Raw genomic sequence first — 20137 nt, 5'->3', positions numbered from 1 at the left:
CCATAGCACAGTGCCTGATATCTAGTAGATTCTTAATAATTACTTACTGAATATGGAATTGTATTGTCATGAGTTTAAGACACTGGAAATTCAAATGAGAAATAAAATGTGATTAATTTCTTGGTCTTGCTACTGCGTTATCTTAATGAGGGGTTTATTAATTTTGTATGGACTAGTGCTTAAGAGTGCAGGCTCTGGAATCCAAACGCCTGGGTTCAGATCCAGTGCAATACTTTGCTGTGTGACCTGGGACACGTGGCTTAACCTCTCTATTCAGATTCACTTTTTTTTTTAAATTAATTAATTAATTAATTAATTTATGGCTGTGTTGGGTCTTCGTTTCTGTGCGAGGGCTTTCTCTAGTTGTGGCAAGCGGGGGCCACTCTTCATCGCGGTGCGCGTGCCTCTCACTATCGCGGCCTCTCTTGTTGCGGGACACAGGCTCCAGACGCGCAGGCTCAGTAGTTGTGGCTCACGGGTCTAGTTGCTCCGCGGCATGTGGGATCTTCCCAGACCAGGGCTCGAACCCATGTCCCCTGCATTGGCAGGCAGACTCTCAACCACTGCGCCACCAGGGAAGCCCCAGATTCACTTTTTTTATGGGTGTATTGGAATTATTGAATGAGATGGCCCTTGTAAAAGTGCTTAACATAGTCTCAAACACTGTAAATCTTTACTATATGTTAGCATTTGCTTTTATTATGAAAACAAATGTTATAAATTCAGAAATGATTTAATTTAAAATGAAACTGGAAAAAGGCTAGTTCACAAAGCATAATAATTTTTTTCTTTTTTTAAAATTGGAGTATAGTTGCTTTACACTGCTGTGTCAGTTTCTGCTGTACAGCAAAGTGAATCAGCCATATGTATACATATATCCCCTCTTTTTTGGATTTCCTTCCCATTTAGGTCATCACACAGCACTGAGTAGAGTTCCCTGTGCTATACAGTAGGTTCTCTTTAGTTATCTGTTTTATACATAGTAGTGTATATATGTCAGTCCCAATCTCTCAATTCATCCCACCCCCCCACTTGTTATCCATACATTTGTTCTCTATGTCTGTGTCTCTATTTCTGCTTTGCAAATAAGATCAGCTATACCGGTTTTCTAGATTCCACATATATGCGTTAACAAACGATATTTGTTTTTCTCTTTCTGACTTAACTTCACTCTGTATGACAGTCTCTAGGTCCATCCACGTCTCTGCAAATGACACAGTTTTGTTCCTTTTTATGGCTGAGTAATATTCCATTGTATATATGTACTACATCTTCTTTATCCATTCCTCTGTTGATGGACATTTAGGTTGCTTCCATGCCCTGGCTATTGTAAATAGTCCTGCAATGAACACTGGGGTGCATGACAAAGCACAATAATTTTTAATGAGATGCTTTAAGGGGCTACAAGATTATTGTCACAAATATTTTAAGAATTTGGCACATAGTCATTACTCTCTTGTAAATATAAGAAAGATTTGTAGTATGTACATGTAATCCCATTTATATAAACTTTTAAAGTTATCTATCTTGTCTTATCACCCTCCTTCCACCCACCCATTCATCCATTCATCCTCCCATCCACTTATCCATCTGTACAGAGATATATCTAGAGTGATGTTAATACTGGTTATTTCTGAGTGGTGTGATTTAAGTGATTAATTGCCTTATTCTTTATACTTTCTGTAATTGTTGAATATTTTATGAATATGTACAATTTTTTGGTAAAAACTATAAAGGTATTATTTTAAAAATCATAGAATAAAAATGAATGTCGGGCTTCCCTGGTGGCGCAGTGGTTAAGAACCAGCCTGCCAGTGCAGGGGACACAGGTTTGAGCCCCGGTCTGGGAAGATCCCACATTGCCATGGAGCAACTAAGCCTGTGCGCCACAACTACTGAGCCTGTGCTCTAGAGCCCACAAGCCACAACTACTGAGCCTGTGTGCCACAACTACTGAAGCCCATGCACCTAGAGCCCGTGTTCCACAACAAGAGAAGCCACCGCAATGAGAAGCCCGTGCACCACAACAAAGAGTAGCCCCCGCTCGCCTCAACTAGAAAGTCTGCATGCAGCAACAAAGACCCAATGCAGCCAAAAATAAAACAATAAATAAATAAAATTTAAAAAAATCATATAAAAAGTGACTAAAAAATGAATGTCAATCCATCCTGTGTTACAATAATTATAAATCTAACTTAGTGGAACAGAATTAACAAAATTTTACTGTAGTTGTACCCTATAGGCAAAGAAGTGGTGGAATTGCATATGTGCTATTATCTTTTCATGGTGCAGAGTAGAAGTAGAATAAATTTAACAGAGAATTTGTAATAAGATGTGACTTTCACACACACTTTTAAGGCTTCATTTTGCATCAGAAGAGGAATATGCCTTATGTTCTGGAGGGTTTGAGCAAATATGTCCTAGTTACACATGAATCTAGAGAGAGTCTATTACAAAAAGATATTCATGTTGGAAGGAATTATTTGAAATTATTTCTATGCCATTTGTAACACTAATAATATTTTTAATACAAATGAGAAAGAACCACCTCATAATTACTGAGTGACCTAGGAAATATCTACATGACAAAAATCCCAGTTATTGAGTTCCGTTTATATGAGCTCAGAGGTATGAAAGACAACTACAGCTGCTCGCTCAAGTGGATGCTGTGGTGCCACACCCACATCCCCTCCAGGACTGAAGTTCTCAGTCCCCAGCTGCTTAGCAAGGATTTGCCTTCAGCTCAAGAGCTGCTGTTCCAAAAAAGGTCCTGCCCCTAACTGGGGGGCAATAGGATGGATGTGTCTTGGCCTCCCTTCCCATTCCTACCTCCTCCAAAAGTTGGTTACCTCAGTAATGCTAAATGGCATACTTTTAAACTTATTTCTTGATTTGATGACTTTAACCTCTATATACTTACCACTAGAAAAACTGAGGAATTTAGTATATATGTCCTATCCACTTCTCACTTCTGGATTTTTTAAGTTATGTTATTCTTTTTAGTTCTTCTAATTATTACTCTAGAACTGTAAATTACCTAAACCTCTGGTTTTTGAGCCATTAATTTTAAGCAGTGTTTAATTATGTAAAATTAGGAAATTAACGTAACTACACTCTGCCACTCTTTTTCACTCCTCTGGTCAGCTGTTCTATTGGGTTTTTTGTTTTTGTTTTTGTTTTTTTTGCTTGTTTGTTTTATAGAGGAGAGGTGTATAAGGATATAGACATACATAGTATATACAGGTACAGTATGTGTTTATGTGTCATTTGTGCACGCATAGGTATATATATGGAAAAATGTATTTGTGTGTGTGTATATATATATGTATATATATATACACATGTATATATATAATTTGAGAGAGATTCTAGGATTTTGAGATCTGCCATAGGTTAATTATAAAAATTAAAACAATGAACATTACATATTATGATTCTGTAAGTTGTATTCATCGTAAAACTAAACCAAGAAGTTCATGTCTAGATCCAGAGAGAAGGAAATATAATACCAGATTTACCCACCTCTCTGGAGACTTTTAGAGCTTTCTCTTTAATTTCAGACCTCCAAAATTTCACCCAAGACCACGAAGTGTGAGTCTTTTGTCATTCAGTCTTCTTGACATTAGGTGACTTTTCCATCTGAAAATGCTGTATTTTTTGTTTTTAGTAACTTTTTCTTTTCTTTGCTCACCTTTCCTTTTTAATTCTCTCTGTATTTTCCTTATGGAATGCCTAGTAGACAGATGTTGTGCCTTCTGGATTGAGCTTGTGTGTGCTTTAATTTTTCTCTGCTTCATCATTTTGTCTTTTAGCTTTAAATTTCAAGTGATTTATTTTTTTGTTATATTTCAGATGTCTAACTTGGTCTTCAGCCATATTCATTCTAAGATTCAATCTCTTTAGTGAATTTCATATTTTGATAATTATATATAATTTCCGGGAATCCGTTCTTGTTCTCAGAATCCTTTAAAAAAAAAAAAAAAAAGCAATGCTGTGCTTATTTTACCGATGTAGTAATATTCTCTTTATTATCTTTGGGGGTAATTACAAATTAATTAAAATAGAATTAAGCTTAAGATGGAACCAAGTTATTTCAACTATTTGTATCAGTTTTGATTCCCTCACTATTATCTGGTTTGTTCATCTTGGTCATCTCCTTTCCTGGTTGGTTTTCATCCAATGTCTGACAAGAAGACTAGGTTAATTTCTGTAGATGGCTAGCATAAGTTTCCTTTGCCATTGAATAAATCTCCTATTAAAGAGGCCTTGAATGGGAAGGTGTGTTGGATTAAAAATGGCTGCAAATTCTTTGGTATTCCCTTCCTCAAGAGGTGATGGTTGATGTCTCTGCCCCTTGATTCTGGATAAATTCTGTTACTGCTTCACTAATAGAATACAGTGGAAGTGATGGTGTGCCGGTTTCTGAGACGAGGCCTTAAAAGATCAGCTACTTCTACTTCCTGTCTCTTAAAAAACTAGTTCTTGGAATCCAGCCACCATGCTGAGAGGAAGCCTGAGCAGCCCTGAGGAGAGGCCTATATGGTGAAGAACTAAGGCCCCTGACTGATAGCCCTGGGCAAGCTCTCAGCCAGAAGCCAGCACTAACTGGCCAGCTATGTTACTGAGTCATCTGGGAAGTGAATACCTCCAACCCCAGATGAACTGCCCCACTGATGCCATGTGGAGCATAGATAAGCTGTTCCCATCAAGTCCTGCCATTTGGCTGACTCCTAAGGAAAATAAGTGCTTATTGCTATTTTAAATTTAGTTTTGGGGTGGTTTTGTTAAACAGCAATAGATAACTGGAACAGAGACTGTGAAGGTGGGCAAGCTCTGTTAATGGAGGGGTTTCCTTTTGATGTACATGGCAGGGAACGGCAAGGCAAAATCAAGCTCAAGAAACTGAGTGAGTTGAGCCAGACACAAAAGAATAAATACTATATGACTCCATTTATATAAATTTGCAGAACAGACAAGGTGTATCTATAGTGATAGAAATCAAATCAGTAGTTGCCTGGGTAGGCAGTGGAGGGACTGACTGGGAAAAGTCATGAGGGCACTTTTGGGGTGATGGAAATGTTCTGTATCTTGATCAGGATGGTGGTTACACAGTGTATACTTTTGTCAGAACTCATCAAACTCTTAAAAAAACAGGTGCATTTTATTGGATTTAAATCATACCTTTATTAGATTGATTTTTAACATATGATAACTTTTCTCCTGTACCATATATATTCAAGGGCTCCATGCTGCTTAAATATTGTAAATATTTCCAAATTCTTTTCTCTGGGATTCCAGGCTTCCATGATCTGGCAAATGCATTCTCCGTGGCAATTCCTGATTCATCCCATGCTCACGCTTACCAATCTACTCACCATTCCCAAATATGAGTGTTCCTTCCTAGCATTACTTAGCTCTCCTAGCATAACCTTCCATACACAACTTAGCTCTCCCTAGTCTCCCCGCATGAAAGGCTTTCCCACTATCATTTCTTAATTTTCAAAATCCTATCTTTTAAGGCTAAAGTCTAATAAGTCTTTCTGGATTCTACAATCTGAATTGTCTTTCTCTTTTTGGACTACCACAAGTTACTTGCCCCATTCCATAGAATGCATATGAGGATGCCTTACATTATAATTAGATTGTCTATATGTTTGGCATATTGGTCATCTACCCCACCAGACCTAAGTTCCTGAAGGACAAGGATGTTTTCTTATTCAACATGTAACTTCAACAGTTCTCTGTCTATAGTAAATGCTCAATAGATGCTTGTTAAGTTGAATTATCTCACCAGTTCTAAAATATCTGGTTTTAGGATAGGTCTGACGGCTAACTATGATTATACTCTTCTTTTGTATAGCAATTGTTTTTCCTGGCATTTCAAGTTAGCTTTGTTTTCAGCTTGTCATATACACCTCTATCTACCCTGTAGGCTGCCTCATTTCTCATTTTCTTTACTGTTATGAGTTTATATTGAATACTAATATTTTAGTGGTATAAAGAAGAGATAAAAATGAGTGTTTAATCCATTATTTTAAACAGAAAATTCTGCTATAATATTCTAGCTATCCCAATTCTGTACAGTTATATACTATGTTCTGTTACTATGTTATCTCTGCAAACCTCTCTCTTTGGGGCTTCACTTCCTCATCTATAAAATGATTGGGGTAAACAACATGAACTTTCAAACATTTCAGGTTTAACATTTTAGTGCATTGGGGTTCTAGGCAGATAGTTATTTTTCCAATATTGAGAATTATTTGTGCACGCCTACCATAAGATACAATTATAGGAGAGAAGAAAAGAGTGATGTAGATTTAAGTTAGTTTACAGTGATCATTATTCTAGCAATGACTCCTGTTAGCAGCTTTTAAATGAGATAGGAGGACATCCTGTCTTTTTTTTTTTTTTTTTTAAGGTTTTTATTTATTTATTTATTTATGGCTGTGTTGGGTCTTCGTTTCTGTGCGAGGGCTTTCTCTAGTTGTGGCAAGCGGGGGCCACTCTTCATCGCGGTGTGCGGGCCTCTCACTATCGCGGCCTCTCTTGTTGCGGAGCACAGGCTCCAGATGCGCAGGCTCAGTAATTGTGGCACGCAGGCTCAGTAATTGTGGCTCACAGGCCCAGTTGCTCCACGGCATGTGGGATCTTCCCAGACCAGGGCTCGAACCCGTGTCCCCTGCATTGGCAGGCAGATTCTCAACCACTGCGCCACCAGGGAAGCCCGACATCCTGTCTTTTTACATAGAAAATCCTTGTGTCTGTTTTTGCACAGAGATCTGATCGTCCTTCAAAAAGCCAAAACAGACGCTAGGAAACTGACTCAGTCTCTCATAATCCCAAATGACCCTATGTGTGCTGTGGCAGCTCTAATGTGTAGGAGTAGCTTTTTAGAATGATTTATTTATGGTGTACAAAATGGGGTGATCTTAACTGTTCATTGAAATGCTTTACAAATAAACACTAGTAGTAACACATAAAAATCTACCATCCTGAACAAGCTGTCTCATATTATTTGCCAGTAATTATAACATTTACATTATTTTCTCCAGATTTCCAAAGATGTGTACCACTAAAACAGAAGTGTGAGGTACAAAACTGTGCTCATGAGAGAGGAAATCTGATCACAGTGAGTAGAATACATTTTGTTTTCTGGTGGGTTGTATTTTTCTGGGAACTTCATATGTGCACTTAGAAGATATTACTTTTCAGTTAACATTTAATTAAACCTATCTCCCATAATTCAAGGATGTAGGACTGTTACTATTGGAAATGTTACTATTGGAATTCAGCATAATACAAGGATGGGGGAAATAGAAGGAAAATAACCCTTCATAGAGGGAGGGTGGAGGAAGGGAAATCACTGTGTAACTATGGAACGAAGTCTCTATTTCAGTTGAAGGCTGAGTCTGGGCTCCTTCTGACCTGTAAGGAAAGGGAGGAATCTGCAAGAAAATGCTAACATCCTGGTGCCTGAACTTCAAAGTCAGGAAACAGAATCAGAACCAGGGGGTATTGTCAGTGCTGTGAGAATACTCTGGGGAGAAGGGTTGCTTGCTAAGCAAGCACAGCAAACTCACTATTAATATTAATGCCTTGGTTATATAGAAACAAGATCACATTTCTGCACCTTGGAATCCCCTTGAGGTGTGTTGTAGCTTGCCTTTCATTTTCCATAGAGACTCAAGTGATTAATTTAGTATGTAAACTACTCTGGTTGAGGACCCCCAGCCTGGAACAGCTAAAAGGTAAAATGGTAGCCAGTTCCCCTTTTGGAAAAGAGAACCTTAGAAGCTATTGTTTGTTTTTTTTTCATTTTCTTCAAAATGACACAACAGCAAACAACAAGGTCAAAAGGAATCCATCAAACACATCCACATATGTAACTTACTGAGTGTACAGTAGCAACATGAGACACATGCATTCTGAAAACTCACCCTACAACGGGAGTTGCAGTGAAAATAAAAAAAATGCCGCAGCAGACATCTGAAGTTCATAACAGATGCTCTTTTGAGCTTGGTGAAGTAAAACCAGCAATCACCATCCTCAGGATCATTTCACTCAGAATCCCTTATTTTTCTCAGATGCTACTCAAGTATAACATGACACGTACAGTGAATAAACAATGTATTCCCTAAATAGATCAAACACTTCATTTTCTCCTCAGGGAGGTCTAATGGGAACCATGTAGCAATGGTTACCCTCTTTGTTCTTCCAAACCTCTAAATGTGAATTTTTGAATGCAGTATCATTCAGTTTTCAGAGTTCAAAACCCACTTTCAAAATGTTGTTCAGTTCTTGGATTGGAAGAATCAACAGTGTGAAAATGACTATACTACCCAAAGCAATCTACAGATTCAGTGCAATCCGTATCAAACTACCAATGGCATTTTTCACAGAAGTAGAAAAAAATTTCACAATTTGTATGGAAACACAAAAGACCCCCAATAGCCAAAGCCATCTTGAGAAAGAAAAACAGAGCTGGAGGAATCAGACTCCCTGACTTCAGACTATACTACAAAGCTACAGTAATCAAGACAGTATGGTACTGGCACAAAAACAGAAATATAGATCAATGGAACAGGATAGAAAGCCCAGAGATAAACCCACGCACATATGGTCACCTTATCTTTGATATAGGAGGCAAGAATATACAATGGAGAAAAGGCAGCCTCTTCAATATGTGGTGCTGGGAAAACTGGACAGCTACATGTAAAAGAACGAAATTAGAACACTCCCTAACACTGTATACAAAAATAAACTCAAAATGGATTAAAGACCTAAATGTAAGGCCAGATACTATAAAACTCTTAGAGGAAAACATAGGGAGAACACACTATGACTTAAACCACAGCAAGATCCTTTTTGACCCACCTCCTAGAGTAATGGAAATAAAAACAAAAATAAGCATATGGGACCTAATGAAACTTAAAAGCTTTTGCACAGCAAAGGAAACCATAAACAAGGCAAAAAGACAGCCCTCAGAATGGGAGAAAATATTTGCAAACGAAGCAACTGACAAAGGATTATCTCCAAAATATACAAGCAGCTCATGTAGCTCAATATCAAAAAAACAAACAACCCAATCCGAAAATGGGCAGAAAACCTAAATAGATATTTCTCCAAAGAAGATATACAGATTGCCAACAAACACATGAAAGGATGCTCAACATCACTAATCATTAGAGAAATGCAAATCAAAACTGCAATGAGTTATCACCTCACACCTGTCAGAATGGCCATCATCAAAAAATCTAGAAACAATAAATGCTGGAGAGGGTGTGGAGAAAAGGGGACCCTCTTGCACTGTTGGTGGGAATGTAAATTGATACAGCCACTATGGAGAACAGTATGGAGGTTCCTTAAAAAACTAAATAGAACTACCATACGACCCAGCAATCCCACTACTGGGCATATACCCTGAGAAAATCATAATTCAAAAAGAGTCATGTACCACAATGTTCATTGCAGCTCTATTTACAATAGCCAGGACATGGAAGCAACCTTGTCCAAGTGTCCATGGACAGATGAATGGATAAAGAAGATGTGGCACATATATACAATGGAATATTACTCAGCCATAAAAAGAAACGAAATTGAGTTATTTGTAGTGAGGTGGATGGACCTGGACCTAGAGTCTGTCATACAGAGTGCAGTAAGTCAGAAAGAGAAAAACAAATACTGTATGCTAACACATATATATGGAATCTAAAAAAAAAAAAAAAAAAAGGTTCTGAAGAACCTAGGAGCATGACAGGAATAAAGATGCAGACATAGAGAATGGACTTGAGGACACGGGGAGGGGGAAGGGTAAGCTGGGACGAAGTGAGAGAGTGGCATGGACATATATATACTACCAAATATAAAATAGATAGCTAGTGGGAAGCAGCTGCATAGCACAGGGAGATCAGCTCAGTGCTTTGTGACCACCTAGAGGGGTGGGATAGGGATGGTGGGAGGGAGACACAAGAGGGAGGGGATATGGGGATATATGTATACATACAGCTGATTCCCTTTGCTATACAGCAGAAACTAACACACCATTGTAAAGCAATTATACTCCAATAAAGATGTTAAAAAAAAAAAAAAAGTTCAAACCTCAGCAGTAAGACTTATTGTGTTGGTGACTAAGACATGTTTCCTAGGTGACATGGGTTTTATTTGTGAATGTCCTCATGAGATTCATGCTTTCCGAAGTAGAGGTGCTTTTTAGTGATTATTAAAGAAATGAAGGCAACCCTGCTTTTCCATGTTGGTATCGTGATACTGCTGCTAATCACAGTTTCCAAGGCATACGATCACCTTCAGCTCTCCTACATATAACAAGAGAACTCAGGACCTATTTACACACAGGTAAACAGAAAGGAGCAGCCTGGTGAGGATAACTTAATGGCAGAGGGCAAGCTGAGAGCTCTCTCAATGCTTAGAGATCAATCGCCTTTCCACGTAAGATGAAGTGGGCATATTTCTAAGCATTTTCTCAACAGCTTCATTACACCTCTATTTCCACCTTGACTGCACATGCCCTATTGGGTTTCATGGGGATGATAGCATAATTTCTAAAAGAGCCTTACAGGTCAAGATGTAGGTGACTCAGGGTTTTATAGGAAATCTGCTTTCAAGAGGGATGAAATGACTATGAGGACCTGTTTCCTTTCCAAATTTATCACTGCCTAGAGAGCTTACTGTATTAATTTTATGCATGAGTGCCTTATTTGTTTCATATGAGATACAACATGAGGCTTCCGGAGCACAATATCATTAGGTCTGGAAAAGGATTGGGTCATTAATGCTTTGTCATCAAGGATCATTGGACACAGATTTTGTGTAACTTTTCAAGTATTAAGTAATAAATATCAAATGAAGCATATTGGTATGTTGTACAAAGGAATGACACTTGAAATCTGTTAGTAAAGTGATATCCCACTTAAAAGCAAGGCACAAGTGCAGCTGTGTTTGTTACCAGTCTACGCCAGGGCACCTGTAGCGATTGGTCTTCCTCTTCTAGTTTTGACTCTGGCATTGGTGGAAAAGATAATCTTAGGCCAATTTCACTGCTGAGGATATTTTCTCATGGGTCTAGGCCTAAAGGCCTACTTAATACTTTGAAGAAAAGGGAGGGGCAGGGTAGGGTGTGAGGGATAGTTACAGGTGCTTCTGGATGTCTCTGCCTATCTATAGAGATAAGTTATTTTCATATATAATGTATATTGTTATAGCTTGATGTAGTAGTTAATAGCAGATTCAGATTGCTTGGGTTTGGTTCTCAGCCCTACAGCTTTAAGACGTTGGGTAGGTTAATCAGTCTCTCTGGTTCTCAGTTACCTAATCATCTCACAATTCTACCTTATCTCGATTTTATTAATGGAGTCGCTCAGGTACAGAGGACTTAATAGTTTTCCTGACCTCACACATTTAATAAATGGTAAAGCTGAGGTTTGAACCCAGGTTGTCAGTTTCCAAGTCCATGTTTTTTACACTACATTCTATTGCCTTCAATTTTTGTAAGCATTTAGAACAATATCTGGGACTTAGAAAATGCTTATTATGTGTATGAGAAAGTTAGCTGCTGCTATTAAAATTTTTGCAGAGCATTGTTATATGCCAGTCACTCTGCTAGATGCTGGGAGTATAAAAGTGAACTAAAGCTGACACTATCCCCGTGGAGATGATGGTGAATTTGCAGAGAATGATAATTAAAAAGGAGGCAAAAGTCTAATTATAAACTGTAAGAAAGGCTACAAAGTGAAGATACTTGAAATTCTAGTAGTATATAACAGGGGAATCTGACACAAACCAACAGGAAGGGAAAACCTTCCCCAAAGAAATGATGTTTGAACTGAGATCGAAGAATGAACAGACATTAACTAGATAAAGCCAGTAGGTGGGGGAAAGAAGTGCGGTTGAAGGGCTGGCCTTTCAATCAGAAAGAGAAATAGGAAGCATAGCCACTTTGGGGAAACTGAAGATGGCTGGTGTGTTTGGAGGGGTCATGGTCGTAGGAGGTGGAGGCATAACATGGGACAGGAGATGTTGGCAGGGAACAGATATTGCCAGACGATGCGGACAATGTTAGGGAGTTTGGATTTTTCCTAAGCGTAACGGAAAGTCATTGAGGTGTTTTAAACTGAGGAGTAACAGGCTTGACTTATAAAAAGATGGTTCTGACATCAAGATCTTCATACATCCCAACCCCCCATAAGACTTAATCTTCCTCATCCCTTTCTAATAATAAACTTTAAAACAAGTTATTATTTGCTCCAGGTTCTGCACATATCCTATGTACAAATTCTTGCCTTTCTTCCAGAGAACTCTAAGCTTATGAGTTATAACCTGCTTACTCTAAGTGTTGGAAATTTTTTTATATACTACATAGTAGTATTGCTGCTGCCTTTAGATGGTTTTCTTCCTCTTGCAAAGTATAATTTGTAGGTGTTATTTAAGGTTCAGTGTTTGATCCATTTCCCTAATTTCTACATCATTATACTTTGCTATCCTAGTCTTTTCCATTGGTTCAGCTATAATCTTTATTCTTTTATCGAACAACTATTTTCCCCTGGCTTTACTGAGATATAATTGACTTAAAACATTGTGTAAGTTTAAGGTGTACAGTGTGTTGATTTGATACACTTACATAATGCAAAAAGATAACCACCATAGGTTACCTAACACCTGAATCACATGACATAATTACCATTTCTTTTTTGTGGTGTGAACATTTAAGATCTACTCTCTTAGTAACTTTCAAGAATATAATACAGTATTGTTATCTACAGTCACTATGCTGTACATTAGATCCCTAGAACTTATTCACCTTGTAGCTGGAAGTTTGTACTCTTTGACCAACATCTCCCCTTTTCCCCACTGAAATATTTATTAAGTAAATACTCTTAGTAGTTACCAGATTATGTGTTGAGTATTCAACAGTGAGGAAAACAGACACAGTTTCTGTCTTCGTGGAACTTAGGTTTAGGTCTGCAGGTGACTACCGAAGTCCAGACCTGTTCATCCAGTGGTCTGCTGGCCCGGTCTCTAAGATCAAGGCTTGGAAATTACACAGCACATTCTCAGCAAGCTTTACTATGATGATTCCAAATTTCAAACTTCAGAGCTTTCTTGGCTGACTCCTTCCTGATGCCCTACTCTCCCATTGACCCCTGATCACAAATTCTCTCCCTTGAGACATTTGGCAAAACCTTCCTCTACCTTGTTCTTCAAATTCATTCCCTTCTTATTTCCAGAGCTATCATCCTAGTGAAGGTTTGTTCCTTTGTACCTGGATCATTGCTTTAATAAACTAGCTGATCTCGTGGATCTGTGGTCATTCTCTTCTCTAGACCATGATACTCCTGTGATGGCAGAGTCATTTTCTAGATGTACAGTTCTGATATGTCACTCTCCTTGTCACAGCTTTCTGTGGTGTCCACATTCCTACTAAAAGAAACCCCAACTGTCCAGATGGACCCTCCAGACCCAAAAGTTCAGTACATTTTCCTCCTCTCCAGGCATCTTACATTGCAGTTAAACTGTATTACTGCTCTTGTCCAACACACATCATGTTTTCTTGCTTTTGTGTCTTTTGCTAGTGAGGTTCCATCTGGAATATCTTCCTGAAATATGTCACCTGTCAAATTCTTTCAAGACCCATCCAAAATGCCACCCACTTCATTAAGCTGTTCTTGAGTTCCCCAACCAGATATGTTCGCTTTTCTTTTTTTTTAGCTCGTCAGCAGACAAATACTAATAAAAGACAGCTTGTAAACATGTGTTCATTTTGGCAGCTATTTATTAAACTATCAAATTAAAAGAAAAACACTGTACCAGGCACATTTTTTTTGTTATTTCACATGTATGTACTTATCACATTCTATCTTATAATCCTGTAAACTAGAAGCTAGCTCATCCATCCATTCATCTTACAAATATTTGTCGGGCACCTGCTATGTTCTAGGTACTCTGCTCCTGAGTGGGCTGAAATGGAAAGCCCCCGAGTGCATAGAGCAGATGCGTGTAAGGAGAGATGTCTCAGTGCTGGCCAGGCAGGAATGTTAAGAATGGGAACTGGACGTTCCTTTAAGTGGCAGAATTGTTTTTATATAGTAAATAAGGTGTGTCTGGGTGCTAAAGTGGGCAGGGGTGTAAGAGACAGCAAGCCCACACACCATTCGAGCTCCTCTTAAGTGGTGGTTAGTTCACTCTGCGTCTCAGCTGGTGGCACCCCGGGAGGTGATATAGGAAGCCATGCTATTCCTTTGTATCAGTGGTTGTATCTTTGTCCTCTGTCCATCCCATGTTCTGTTTATTTGACAGTAAACCAAAGTAAAAACCCATTTTGAACTGTGTCCTAGTGATAATTCTCATGCAGGAGGTATCTGATAAGATCTTGAGTACTCTAGTTTTGAACAGTCACGCCTTACAAAGTAGGAAGCAGGCTTTGGTTCTCAACACAGTCTGCATCTTGGCCTTACCTCATTATCTACAAAATTACACTAGACTCCCATGGGGCCTTTCTAGCTTCAGATGCTATAGCATCACACTTTTTAGAGCAGTAGAGGGAAGGGAGTCTGGCCATGTGACCTATGTAGACTGCACACATTTCTCCGTATGTAGATAACCCCAAAGGCTGTCCTTCTTTTTCAGGGGAGCAAAGATTCTCCTCATTTAGTTTCCATCAGAAGGGATTTTTCCTAAAGTCTCCAGCTCTCTGTACCATCACCTTCTCCCACAGAAGTAGAATGAGTTACCTAGGTTATGGGTTGACTGGACAAGTTAATTTATCAAGTCTGTGCAAGGTGGAGTTAGCAAGAAGTTAAAAAAAAAGCCTTAGGTCCCTCCTTAGCACAGACCACTTCCAAGGCCCTGGTTAGGGCCTCTTCAACTCAACGGGTGACTAAGATTAGTTGCTGCAATGAAATACTTAAAATGTCCTAAAATCCTACAGCTCATATGTGAATGAAACTTGACAGAGGTTTTTCCAAATTCAAGCCCGAAGACACCTTATCTAAACTCTCAGTTAAAAAAATCATCATTCTAGAGAAAAGAGTGAATTATCATTTTTATCTCTGTAGAAATATTATAAAATTTTTATCCTATGCAAAGGCACCCAGAGTACTCAGTGGAAAAAAATAATGGAGAAAAGGAGGGTTAGAGATGAGTCCTAGGAAATCAATTAATAAAAGTATTATGTTATCTTGTAGTTTTTGATACTTGTTAGGGTTAAATTTTTGTTAAATTTGTTTCTCTGATTCTAAATGAATATTTACTTGGTACCTAACTTGTATTTTTTTTCCTTAAAAAAGGCCTTGAAATTGTGTTGACTTCAAGCTCCTCAAAGCCTGGATCTACCCCCGCTTTCTGCACTTTCCACTATAGACAAGTGAGAGGTGGCAACTCTAGGTAAGTGTGTCTGCCCTGCAGATCCACACTTTCTCTGTTTGTGCTTCAAATCAGTGGTTCCTAAACTACAGCATTCATCAGAATCACCTGGATTGTTCCACTGCCCATCTCCCCCAGGGGTTCTAATTCAGGAGGTCTGACCCTGATTTGCATTTGTAACAAATCCTAGGTGATGCTGAGGTTGCTGTCCCACTTTGAGAATCACTGCTCTAATCCAGTGGTTCTCAACTTTGGCTGCACAGTGGAAGCACCTGGAGGGGGTTTAAAACTACTGATGCCTGGAGCAAGTCCTTAGTGAGTCTTCTGATTTCATTGGCCTAAGCATGGGATAGTTTATAAGTTTTCCAGGTATTTTTAAAGTACAGTCAAGGTTGAGAACCAGTGGTCTAGACCAGCGGTCCCTAACCTTTTTGGCACCAGGGACCGGTTTCGTGGAAGATGATTTTTCCATGGATGGGGGGGATGGTTCAGGTGGTAATGCGAGCGATGGGGAGCTTTGGCGAGCGGCAGAAGAAACTTTGCTCACTTGCCCGCTGCTCACCTCCTGCTTTGTGGCCGGGTTCCTAACAGGCTGCGGACCAGTACCGGTCGGCGGCCCAGGGGTTGGGGACCCCTTGTCCAGACTGTGCGGCAGGAGTCAACCCACTTAGGTAGCAGATCTAAGCTATGCTCTCGCGTTATCAGTAACAAGGGTGACATTTTACACATCGTTTATTGTGCCCATGGTAGTCCAATGATGATGACATATGAAGTCTATTAACTAAGAAGACTTTGTTATATGAAACAAGTGTACATAGCATTACGCCACCTATAGATTTTTATATTTTTAAAATATAATGTCTATATATGGAAAATCAACAATTAATATGTTGGGGAGATCATGATAGAATTCATTAAATGGAAGACTTTATAAGAACTCAGAAAATGAACAATCTTCATCTTGGACTAGAAGTTGGATATTGTAGACTTTGGATTGGTGTACATATCACATGCATAATTTACCATGCTCTGGAAATCTGAACTAGCTTGAAGTTTCTCAGTAACATTTTTTGAATTATAATTTTATCTTCTTAACTAATTTCATGCCATTTCTCGATTTGATCTGGCTTAGCAGCTCTAAGAAAATGTATTATAATAGTTTATTTAATGCTCAATTTATAATTTTTTCTCACTGGAAATGAAATATCCTATGATGGTGTCTCTAAAACATAGCTGTTAGCCTCATTCACTAAGAACCAAAAGGATTATGGCATCTCTAGGTTTCTTTTTAACAAGGTCCTAAAACAGCTGGCCATTGATCCTCTAGTGAGCAGTGGCTTGAGAATGAAAGTAATTTCTTCATCTGAATATCTGTGCCTCATGGAGATGGGAAGTCTTTAACTACATACTACATCTCTATACTTATTATCATTCCATTCGGAAAAACATGTCACACAGAGCCAAAGAGACCCAGTCAGGCTGTGGATTCTGCTTAAATGAATACCCGATGAAGTGATAAGCCCGTTTTAAAATGAATTTACTGCTCCCATCAATTCTTTGCGACTCTGAAAAATGTATCAAATAATAAAACTTGATAATCTGACCCTGCTAAATGCTGCAAGCAATGTCCCAGGCTGCACATATGGTGAGCCCTTTATTTATTTAATTCCTAAAAGAAAAAAAAAAAAACCTCTGTAAAGGAATGTCTTTTCCATCTTCCAGATAATGCATTAAATCTGGCTACACATGAAACTTGAACAAATTGTATTGGGTTATTTGGACAAACATGGAATTAATTTGCATTAAGTGCAGGGTGACACTGTCATTAATTATGATAGAACAGAGTATTACAATGGGAGCAAAAAATGCCTGATTCTTATGGCCGACTTTACCACTGGACAGGTCATGCAAGGAGGTCAAGTTTCCAACAGGGGAGTTATCCTCATTGACAGTGGAAAGAGCACACCTAGTGAGGTTATCTTCTCTTTCACAGGCTTTTGAACTCCATGTGAATAGTCTTTGGGGTGAGGGAATGTATCTTGATCCAAAAGCCATTATTAGGGCTGGAAATTCATGCATCCCAGGAGTACAACTTTTATCCAAGTGCCTCATTTTATCCCGGTGAGAGATTAGCGAGTCTCGCAGGAGCACTGAAACTAATTGTTACAACTAATTAATTAATGACATGTACAGAAGGAGTTATTCTCTTGCATGGAGAGGCCTAGAAAGGCAGCAGATATCATTTTTCTTAATAATTTAATTATAACGGAATGACTATGATAGCACCTTGTTTCTGCGGGTCTTCAAAAATTGAAGGCTTAGGTGTGATTTTATCGCTGGCTGGGGATGTGTTAAAGAACCTTTCAGTGTCACTCTTCATTTGCTGCTTTCCCGTACCTACAGAGCAGCTTCCAAGTGATAACTACTACTTACCATAATTACTTGTCCATATGACAGTGTAGTGTTGACCCTCCTGCAGTAGAAAATGGATTTTTAATTAATTTTTTTCCAGTTATAATGATGAGTTCATACTGGGCTTGCCATGCTTTTTGACTTCACCGTCTTTGTGATTAATAGTGTTTTTTTCTGAGATAACAACTTAAGCCTTTGATGACTATCAATGGTTTTGCCTGTCATTTCCCCTTCTGATAATAACACTCCAGTGTTGGCGGGAGAACCAGCCCTCACCCATTTCAATCCATTCGATTGAGGTGGTTGGTCCCTCTCCTAGACTCCGGGGGTGGGTACATGGACCAGACATGGGAGATGAGAGCCCAGCATGTGCTTAGATACACTGATTGGTTCAGGGGTAGTCATGTGATCATGAAACCTGGGATACTTGCTGGAAATTTTAGAAAAGAGAAGTTTCATGTTTTTCTTGTGGTGTTGCTAAACTGGTAGTATGTGATTTGAGAGCTCCTGTTGGACCTTTGTGTCATTATTTGAGGAGAGCCTATCTGAAGAAAGTAGACCTGAGAGATGGAGGGGGTGGGGTACAAATGTCTGAAGTTTGAGCACCTGAATCCAGCTATGCCTGAAGCAGACACTTGAACTCTTGAATTGTGAGAGGTTAAAAATCCTTCTTTTTGTTGGGTTGAATTGGGTTTCTATTACTTGCAACCAAAAGAGTACTCTTATACACATGTTCTGTGGTCATCATTCTGAGAATACTAACAAAGAGAAAAGTGCAAATAGAGTCCTCCCAAGTTATACCTGTGTAATGAAGAGTCTTAGGCATGGTGTTTCTAGCCAATTTCTCTGCATTATAATCCACATCAATTCTAAGTCTCAGAGTTCCTGAGGCAGGAGGGAGCTAAGAGTTTCTCACTTTAAAGTGGACAAACTTGGAAATCTTGAATGCTTTCATGAGAAATCTGGAACGTTGTTACTGTCTTCTGTATCTGAATGTGAAAGCCCTTGTCTTTATTTACAACCAAGATTTGACCAAACCAAGCAAAAAACAAGAGAAACAAGATACATTTCTTTTTTGTAAAGTTTAGAATAGCTTTTTCTGTAGAATTCCCAGTCTTTTACAGAAGGGAAAGCTAGAATTGTTGATAAATGGGGGTAAAATATTTGTGAGTAATGATTATTCAGTTTAAACTTACCTGTAATTATTTCATTAGGTGCAAAAGAAATAGTCACATGAGAACAGAGTTGTTAACCCCAGGCTATGATACATCCAGATAGTTTTATTTGAGTTTGTTGCGCCTATGCATCGGTTTGTGTAGACTGTTCTGTTCTGTGAAGATTTTGTGTTTTTTTTTTTTTGCACAATGTTAACCACATGGTCATGGAGGTCTGAAATAACATGGGAGAGTCTGTTTGAACTGGGATAAAGGTAGCCTCCCATTGCCTCTTTCCTGCTATTAGGCTACAGATTCTGGGACTCAGAAGTCAAGGCTTTGTGAACAGCCAGTGCCCTGTTTTTTATTGGCTTCAGTTGTTCCGTGGGTCAGTCGGCAACAGCTAAGTGGCTAATGATGTGGAGGGATGAGGGAACTAATGAGCTCTGACGGGAATCACGCGTAGGATCTTGGGCGCTGCTAGCATTATCCTCCAAACCCCTGAGCGCACTGGACATAGAGTGACAAATGAGAAGCTGGCAGGTCCAGCCTTTTGTTTGGCCACAGAGCTCACCAACACAGGTGTCATAGCGCATCTGAAAAGGAAGAAGCTGAATTTAGAAACCTCATTCTATCATTCCTCAGCCCCCCTCCTAATATTTGACCGATGAATTAATATCAATAAAATAGTGACTTTAGTTGGGGATGAGCTTAAACTTCTTAAAGAAAACATTTTTTTCCTTTATATATTTTAAGTATTGACTATGGGCAGTCGGTGTGTCCTCCCCAAATTCATTTGCTAAAGTCCTAATGCCCTGTATCTCCAGCTGTGACTTTATTTGGAGGATAGGGTCTTTACAGAGATAATCAAGTTGAAATGAGGTAATTGGTGTAGGCCCTGATCCAGTATGCCTGGCGTGCTTATAAAAAGGGGAAGTTTGGATACAGACATGCATAGAGGGAAGACGATGCGAAGAGATACAGGGAGAAGACAGCCATTTATAAACCAAGAAGAGAGGTCTGGACCGGCTCTTTTCCTCACAGCCCTCAGAAGGATCTAATCCTGCTGACACCTTGACTTTGAACCTCTAGTCCCCAGAACTGGGAGACAATAAAAACCTGTTTTTGAAGCCAGGCAGTCCCAGCAAACTGATAACAGTCAGCCAGTATCCAAGGCCCTATAACTCAGGATATCT

The 20137-nt window shown here is 39.0% G+C and overlaps 1 long non-coding RNA gene across 1 annotated transcript in view; it reads left to right on the top strand.

The window, feature by feature from the left end:
* The window catches only part of LOC133100531 (uncharacterized), a 232872-nt gene that overhangs the window by 3304 nt on the left and 209431 nt on the right, over positions 1 to 20137 (top strand). Inside the window, exons 2-3 of the long non-coding RNA XR_009702492.1 lie at positions 7053 to 7129; positions 15300 to 15396. This is a non-coding gene — a long non-coding RNA (uncharacterized LOC133100531). The remainder of the gene's footprint in view (positions 1 to 7052; positions 7130 to 15299; positions 15397 to 20137) is intronic.

Source organism: Eubalaena glacialis, chromosome 1 (assembly GCF_028564815.1).
Source record: "Eubalaena glacialis isolate mEubGla1 chromosome 1, mEubGla1.1.hap2.+ XY, whole genome shotgun sequence".
NCBI lineage: Eukaryota > Metazoa > Chordata > Mammalia > Artiodactyla > Balaenidae > Eubalaena > Eubalaena glacialis.
The sequence above is the reverse complement of the archived record's forward strand: the minus strand, read 5'-3'. Positions and strand labels throughout refer to the sequence as shown.